Below are 8,504 nucleotides of genomic sequence, written 5' to 3' on the forward strand. Positions count from 1 at the left end.
GGGTTTTAGGCCAGTGTTATACAGAAACACACTGTGTTAGTGTCAGGGTACAATTTTGAAATTTCAATCTAAGAGAGCAGCATTCCTCAGCTCCTTGTATTTTCCATGCTATAATATGGGTCTAGGAATCCCAGATCCATTAAAGTTTTAATGAAAGTGAAAAATCTAAATGTTTATTCAAAAATTTCTGATTGTTACAACATTAGCCACAAATTTATTTTTGTAACCAACCGATATAGTACTTTACCCAAACAAATCAAGCAGGGAGATTCTAAAACCTTTTTGTTGGTATTTCATTCTGTACCATTATAGATTTGACAATTAGGTCAACTTAACATAGTGTGCTATTTTCTATACATTTAATTTGAGAAGTATACAGTAAAATAACAAACCAAAACAAAAACATATATTTTTGGTTTGTTTGTTTTAGAGAGATTGTCTTTCTCTGTTGCCCAGACTGGAGTACAGGGACCTGATCATAGTTCACTGTAACACTGTTATTAACAACTGGGCTCAAAAAAATCTTCCTTTCCCAGCCATCCCAAGTAGCTGGGACTGCTACTAGTGCACTCCACCATGCCTGGCTAATTGTTTTTGTTTTTTGTAGAGACAAGTTATCCCTATGTTGCCCAGGCTGTTTTTGAATGCCTGGCCTCAAGCAATCCTCCTGCCTTGGCCTCCCAAAATGCTGGGATTACAGGTGTAAGTCATTCTGCCCAGCCAGAGCCTGTATTAATTTGGTGGCTACGTATCTATGTTCTTAAGAATATGTAAATATTTTTAAAATAGACTAATAGATTTCTCACTACTGTGAAAGACCCTATTATATAACCATATATAGGAGAATCATATAATAATTCCAGTACTGTTTTAAACAAATCATGCTTTCATATTGAGTAAAATTTTAATCAGAATTCCTCAAAATTCCAGCTTTTTCAGCAAGAAAAAAGTTAATAAAAACTCTATATATTCTCTTTTCTGTTAGTAATTATGAAAAATTTGCAAGAAGAAAAGTGTTTTCTTTATGTGTCCATTATGTAAGGCTACATTGAAGTAAATTATTGCTTGACATATTCAGTGATTCAGAAGTAAAATAAATGTAGTTCTAGAAGACAGATTGGATTGCATTAAGAAGGGCACCATGACTTTACTGAAGGCAAAGGATGAAGTGCACTAGGAAGATCCACTCATGTATGTTTTCCAAAACCATATCTTACATGATTCTGCCACTGTGCTGATGCTTCAAAAGCTGTGCATTGTCCTTAAGGTCCTTAACCTAATGACCATATCATTCAAATACCAAATTCTAAGGACTTGAAAAATATCCTGGCCTATGTTACTCAGTAAATAATCCTTTAACAAACAAGCACTTTATTTTTTTGACTTTTTTATTGCTAACATAGGTTATAGTCAAATAATTCCCGAACTATCTTATTACATTTTAAATTTTCCTCTTAGGTTCTAAGGTATTTTCAACATATTGCTTTCTTAACACGTGGAATTTAGAAAAAGAAAAGGTTTATTTTATTTACTAATATAATCCAAATTTTATATATATATAGAATATTTTTAAGAAAAACAAATATTTTGATACAAATAAAAATAACACATTTTCAAGTATGTACTAACAAAATGCTTAATTCTTGTGATTATAATTGCAAATGAAATGTATAATTGTAATGAAAATCATAATTGTAATTAAAATTGTAAATAAAATTTAAAATTATAAATGTCCATATGGAAATCAAAAAGTATAAAAATACTTTAAAATGACTATGAATAACATGCAGAATACTTTTCATAATATCTTTTTTTTTTTTTTTTTTTGAGACAGAGTCTCGCTCTGTGGCCCAGGCTGGAGTACAGTGGCGCGATCTCCACTCACTGCAAGCTCCGCCACCTCCCGGGTTCACGTCATTTTCCTGCCTCAGTCTCCCTAGAAGACTCAGTCTCCCTAGAATTTTTTTGTATTTTTAGTACAGATGGAGTTTCACCGTGTTAGCCAGGATGGTCTCGATCTCCTGACCTCGTGATCCGCCCACCTTGGCCTCCCAAAGTGCTGGGATTACAGGCGTGAGCCACCGTGCCCAGCCTCAGAATATCTTTTTAGAAATTATCATCACTACTAAGTTTCATAAAAAAAGAACAAATATTAGGGAAACATAAATGCACTAAGATTAAAGATACAGATGAAGAAATCTAATATACTTTTAAAATCTCAAGTTTCAAGAAAATCCATAAAATAAATGTTAAGGTTGATGTTTTCGACTTTTACAAATTATTTCAACAATTATTTAGTAAGCATCTTCTATGGGTCAGGTACTCTTCCAGTTACTAAAAAGACAGAAATAACATTCAGGGCTTCCACTTAGTGGAGTACAGGGATTTTCTTGAAATCCGTGAAGTAATTCTTTGAAGGTATGGGGAACTGAAGAATGCTGTCTCTTTATTGAAGTGTAGCTTTCATAGGAATGAGGAAAGAAAAAGAATAAGGACAAGGCCATATGGAAGATGCCCATTGCAGCCTTATTCACAATAGCCAAGAAATGGAAACAACCTATGTTTCTGTTGTTGATGAACAGATAAGGAAATTAAATATACAGTTCGAACTATGCCAGTCCACTTATATGTGGATTTTTTTTTCAAACAGATGCAGATGAAAAATGCAGTATTCCTAGAATGGGAAACTCACAACAGCTGACTTTTCATAGAGATGGGATCTGCAGGGCTGACTGTGGGACTTGAGCATCAAGATTTTGGTACATGCAGGGGCCTAAACCATTCCCTTGCAGATACCAAGAAACAATTGTATACAGTGGAATATTATTCATCTTTAGGAGAAGATATCTTGCCATTTGTGACAACATAGATTATGCTAAGTGAAATTCGAGTAAAACATTGCATGTCCTCACTTATATGAGAAATCTTAAAAAGTCAAATACATAGTGGCAGAGAGTAGAAAGGTAGTTACCAAGGGTGGAGAGGTAAGGAAAATAGGGATATAGTTAAAGGATGCAAAGTTACAGTTATCTATAATGAATAAGTCTAGAGGTCCCTGTACAGCATTATGATCGTAGCTGATAATACTGTTGGCACATTGGAAATTTGCTAGGAGAATAGATTTTAGGTGCCCTCATCACACACACAAAAAGGTAACTGTGTGAAGAGATGTTAATTTGTTTGACTGTAGTAATGATTTCATTTGTACATGTATGTTGAAACATGTTGTATACCTTAAACATATGCAACTCTTATTTAAAAAAAAAAAAAAAAGCTAGACAAGGTGTAAAAACGAAGTATGCCAAAGTGTGAGACCCTGAGTTGAAGAAGTGGAACTTGTCTCTGACTCTTAGACTCAGAGACTGGGACATCAAGGATTGGGCAGAATAGGTATGACCATAAGTATTTTTTACAGATTCTGCAAGTGGTATACCTAGTACATATGCAGCAGACACACAGCTATGCCTGGAAAGACATTTTGGATACCATTAGTTTAGTAATAGTCCTAATATTTGTAAATTAGAAACTCAGTGTGGAAACTTTCTTGATTGTGTCTATGTTTTCTATAAAGAAAAATAATCTGGCTGTAAAAATAATAGTTTCACAGAATTAGTGTTCTAAAGAGCTGATGTTGTTAGATGTATTGACTTGTGTATATTTTTATGTATAACAGCTTACTTTGGGCCTAGCACATAATAGGTGTTTCATGAATGTCTGGTAAATGAATAAATTAAAAAAATAAGTGAATAAGGGCACACATAAAAATTCAGACATTACTTATTCCTTACAATAACTGATATTCATTGTGTATGGTTTATTTAAAACAGCAGTTTTATTGAATCTCTTGTATGTCACAATTTCAAATTCAACATAACACTCAGATTGTATCACAGGTTAATACAAAACTTGATTACTTGTTGATATGAGAAAGTGGACAAGAATGGGTCATGTTTAGAAACCTCACATTTTAGAACTAGGAGAACAGAAAATTAGAAAGTTAATTCAGTTGAAAACAATAATGCGATTGCTCTTATAACAGGTATATGGTGACTGGGGAAGCCCCAAACTTGATAAACTCCTACTGAAAAGATGCCATAGGACAATTACAAGATAACTTTAAATGCAAATTACTCAAGGTTTTACAAAACTATCTGGATCCATTCAAAACAAAACAGCCTTTTTGTTTCTACCTACCAAGAAAAATCGCCTGAACATTTGGAATGTTCATGTTTCAGTATACATATACAAATGAAATGATTACTATAGCCAAACAAATTAACATCTCTTCACACACACATTTGGAATGAAGTTTCATGTGGGGATGACAGCACAATAGGGTTATTTGTGTAGCATACATTTTTGAAATTTCCAAGTAAAATATTCTTACTCTCTCATGAAATAGGAAAGGAAACTGAAGTTGAAGTAACTTGTAGAAGATCTAATACAAAGTTTTAAAACAAATCCACTGCTAGAAACTAGGTTTCCTGACTTCCAATCTTGTTATTTCCAATGCATTTTTATTTTGTAGTTATATACATGTATTAAGACCAAAGAACTGAAGACATTTTCCTGACTCTTTCACCTAGAAACATTCTCGTCATATTTCCTCAAATTAGAAACAGATTATACAACTTATAAGTATTTAGACCTCCTGTCAGGGTACCTGTATAATGCAAAGATGTTAAATTCTCAAAACTAGTGTACTCCCCTTTTGAGCAAAGGTATAAGGAGATGAGGATACTGATATGCCTGTTATGAAAAAGTAGTCGTATGCAAATTGAGACACAGATTCAGCTCTGATTGAAGCAGTAAGTTGTGCAGAACTATAATCTGTCTCACCTTCTCATGAATGAGAAGACCTTGAAATCATTTATAAAAGACCTTGAAATCATTTCAAAATTAAAATCACCAAAAGACATGCAGTTACAATTGACCACTTCTGATATATCCACTTTTAGGGCAAAATAGAACATCAACTATATCAGTTTTTTCATGAAATCTCTGCATAAAATATGAGTCATGAAACATTTCATGCCACTTGTGTGGTATTTATAAAATATAAGATCCAATTGGAAGTGATAAATGTCTAACATACTTAGAGAAATTGTATCTTGATGAAAACATGATATGGGCTATAGAGAAAATATTCCATCTGCGGAATGAAGCAGAACATACTCCAAATTTAAACTAGGTTACAATTGTATGAATATTATATGCATATGTGCTTTAAAGAATTAAGGCATCCGTTACATTTATTTTCTATTTCTTTGTTTTTAGACAGGGGTAGACTTTAGATTAGTATCGTTGCATGTAGATGAATGATAAAGAAGCCTTGGCCTCTTCATAGGCACAATTATTGTTACCTGTGTTTAAACTTGGTACCTAGCAACAGAATCGGAAAACTTCAAGATACACACAAGTGGGCTGCTTGTAAGAGCATTTGCAGACTTCAACTCATGTATTTATTCTGCAGTGGTCAAAGGAGCTACTTAAGGGCTTGCATATTTACTTAGTCATCAGTGTCAGCAACATTTAGAATGGGTAGTAATATCTGCTTTCAGAAAACCTCTTTCTATAACCCAAAGCCAGAATACAATTAAGATTATTTCAGTCAGTTAATGTATTAGGGTTTTCCAAAGGAAAACAAAACAAAGCAAAACAGTAGGATTTATCCAACCAATAGGATGACTGATATCAGGAAACCTTGGTACTAGGAATGTGAAAGAAATTATCCAAAGTTGCATAGCCAACAAGTGATACAAGTAAGAAGCAAATCTCAATAGTCTGGCTCCAGAATTTGTACTGTGTATCTCTGAACCATGAATTGACATGGATATTTCAGGGAATAGACACATGGGTACGTGTTCCCACTAAACGCCAAAATCACCATCAAATGCAGACAATGACAGCCCCACAGAAGCAGGATTTCTAGGCCTGGATCAGGCCAGAAATAGATTAGTTTGAGAAGCATACTGCTCTATTGATCCAAGACTGCAGGAACAAGAATTGATTGCTCATTTGGAGAGGGGGCAGCTCACAGAATAAAACCAATGAAGAAAAGCCGACTGTGTTCATTTTGCTGGAAATGTTGATACAGATTATTTTAAATCTAATGTTCTTTCTCACAGCCACATAATGACATGCCTTTTTCTTCCTTCATACTCTAACTTTAAACTTCAAGTTGACAAACTCTAACTCTGAAACTAAAACACATATCCTCTGTTTTAAAAGTCCTGTGGTGACTCTGTTTCAGTGGCAGCTATTTCAATGTTTTTATATTGAGATCTTTTATTTTTCTCTTTGGCCAGTTTTACTCGTAACAATGCAAAAGAGGCATTAGTGAGCAAAGATAAACCTCTTTTTTAAGGTGGTCAATAGATCTAGGTTCATTAGAAATGTTTGGAATGTACAAAAGATGGCCACTTAACTTCTTTCTAGAAATTTCATCAAAAGTCCATGGCAGCATTTTATATGATTTCTATTACTACCCTTATTTCTGAGCCTTGCTTTTGAGAAGTCACTTTAACAACATATTTTATGACATCAACACAAACTATCTCAGATTAAATCTCCAAATAGTGTAAGGCCTCCATGGGGAAAATTTTAAAAGTTTATGGAAGGATATTAAAACCTAAGTAAGTAGACATACTATGTACATGAAGAGTAAGACTTAATATTTAAAGTTGGTAATTCTCCCCAAATAGATCTATAAATTACATGACTCCATTTAACCCCCAATAATTCCCCATCACGGAAATGGATCGCTTCATTACAATGCCTGTTTATATCTACATATCTTTAAAATACCAATACCTATATATTTTTCTATCTACATAACAGAAAAGGACCAATAAGAGCCAAGGCCCTTCTAGAGAGAAGAAAAGGTGAGTGTGTGCGTGTAGGCGCGGTTGCATGGATACTTGCCTCTCAGTGTAACAAGTTTAAAAAGTGAACAAAGACATCATGGTATTGGTGCAAGGATGAATGGATAGATTAATGGAGTGAAAAAGAACCCTGAAACACACATATACATATATGGAAATCCAATATGTGACAGATACGACATTGGAGATTGATGGGGGCAATGGTGGATTTTTCAATAAATGGTGATGGAATAATAGACAATAAGCATGGCAAAACTGAAAGTGAATTAATACTTGGCATCCTTGGCAGATTGTATTTTCCAAAAATGACTACTGTAACATTTCTGGTTACAAATGCACTCCCAGAACCTTTCACTTTATTAAATTCTAAGTGTATTCTAAAAAGTAAGGACACTTATATAATTATATAATAGTAAAATTATCAGAAGCAAGAAATTAACATTGATATAATAGCACGATTTTATTGTTCTTTTTCAAATTTTTACAATTGACCTAATAATTTGCTTTACATCATTTTTTCACAATTATTTACTTATAGTATTACTAACTCATGTATAGTTATTTTTAAATGCATTATAATCCCATTTGTCCTAGATTTGGCCAGAGAAACTCTTTCCAGCTGGTTTCTATAACCTTTGACATGTTCTCTCATCATTCTTTGAGAAATTTCTTGTATTTTGGCACAATCATCAGAGCAATACTTGATTCGTGGTCCCCAATCTAGTCATGTTTCATATAATTGTCATGCTTTGTTAGTGTTCTTTCATCTGCAATATTTCCAAAGTCTTGCTTTGTCTTTTATGACATTGTTATTGTTTAAGAGTACAGACCTCTTACTTTATAGAATGCTCCTAAATTTATGTTTGTCTGATGTTTCCTGATGATTAAATTCATATTTTACAGTTTTGGGGGAATGCCACAGAAGTGGCATAGTAACCTGTTCAATGTATAAAAAGGTCCTTTGATGTTGATATGTTTCATTGCTGGTTAACTTTGATCACTTTGATGCTAACTTTGATCATTTAGTTAATGTGGAACCTGCCATTATTTTTTTCATCTACTGAGCAGTTACTAATATTCCCTTTGCAATCAATAAGTACTCTGTGGGAGACTTTGAGATGAAATAAACATCATGCTCTCCTCTGACATTGACCCATGAAGTATCCCAGAAAATTATGATTCTTGCTTGAATCAAACATTGCTATAATGATTGCCAAATGGTGACTGTCTAATTCCATTATTTCTTCTGCATCTGTTAGTTGGCATTCTACTATAATGATAAAAATTTCTCTTTTTTCTATTTGTTTATTTACTCAAGTATTCACTTGCATTTTATAAGCTTATGGATAGTTATTTTTAAATACATTATAATCCCAGTTGTCATAGGTTTGGCCAGTGAGGGCTCCTTCCAGCTGCTTTCTATAACCCTTGACAAGCACTCTCATCATTCTTTAATAAATTTCTTGTATTTTGGCACAATATTTTAGCTTATTTGTACCTAGCCCCAGTCCTAGAAACAGTGATTTCTCCAAGGAACTTGAGTTATTTTAAGTGAAGAATGATATTTGGAAATAAAGATCTGAGTACTCTAGGTATTTTAGCAGTTTTAAAATAATTGAT

Source organism: Macaca fascicularis, chromosome 5, assembly GCF_037993035.2.
Source record: "Macaca fascicularis isolate 582-1 chromosome 5, T2T-MFA8v1.1".
NCBI lineage: Eukaryota > Metazoa > Chordata > Mammalia > Primates > Cercopithecidae > Macaca > Macaca fascicularis.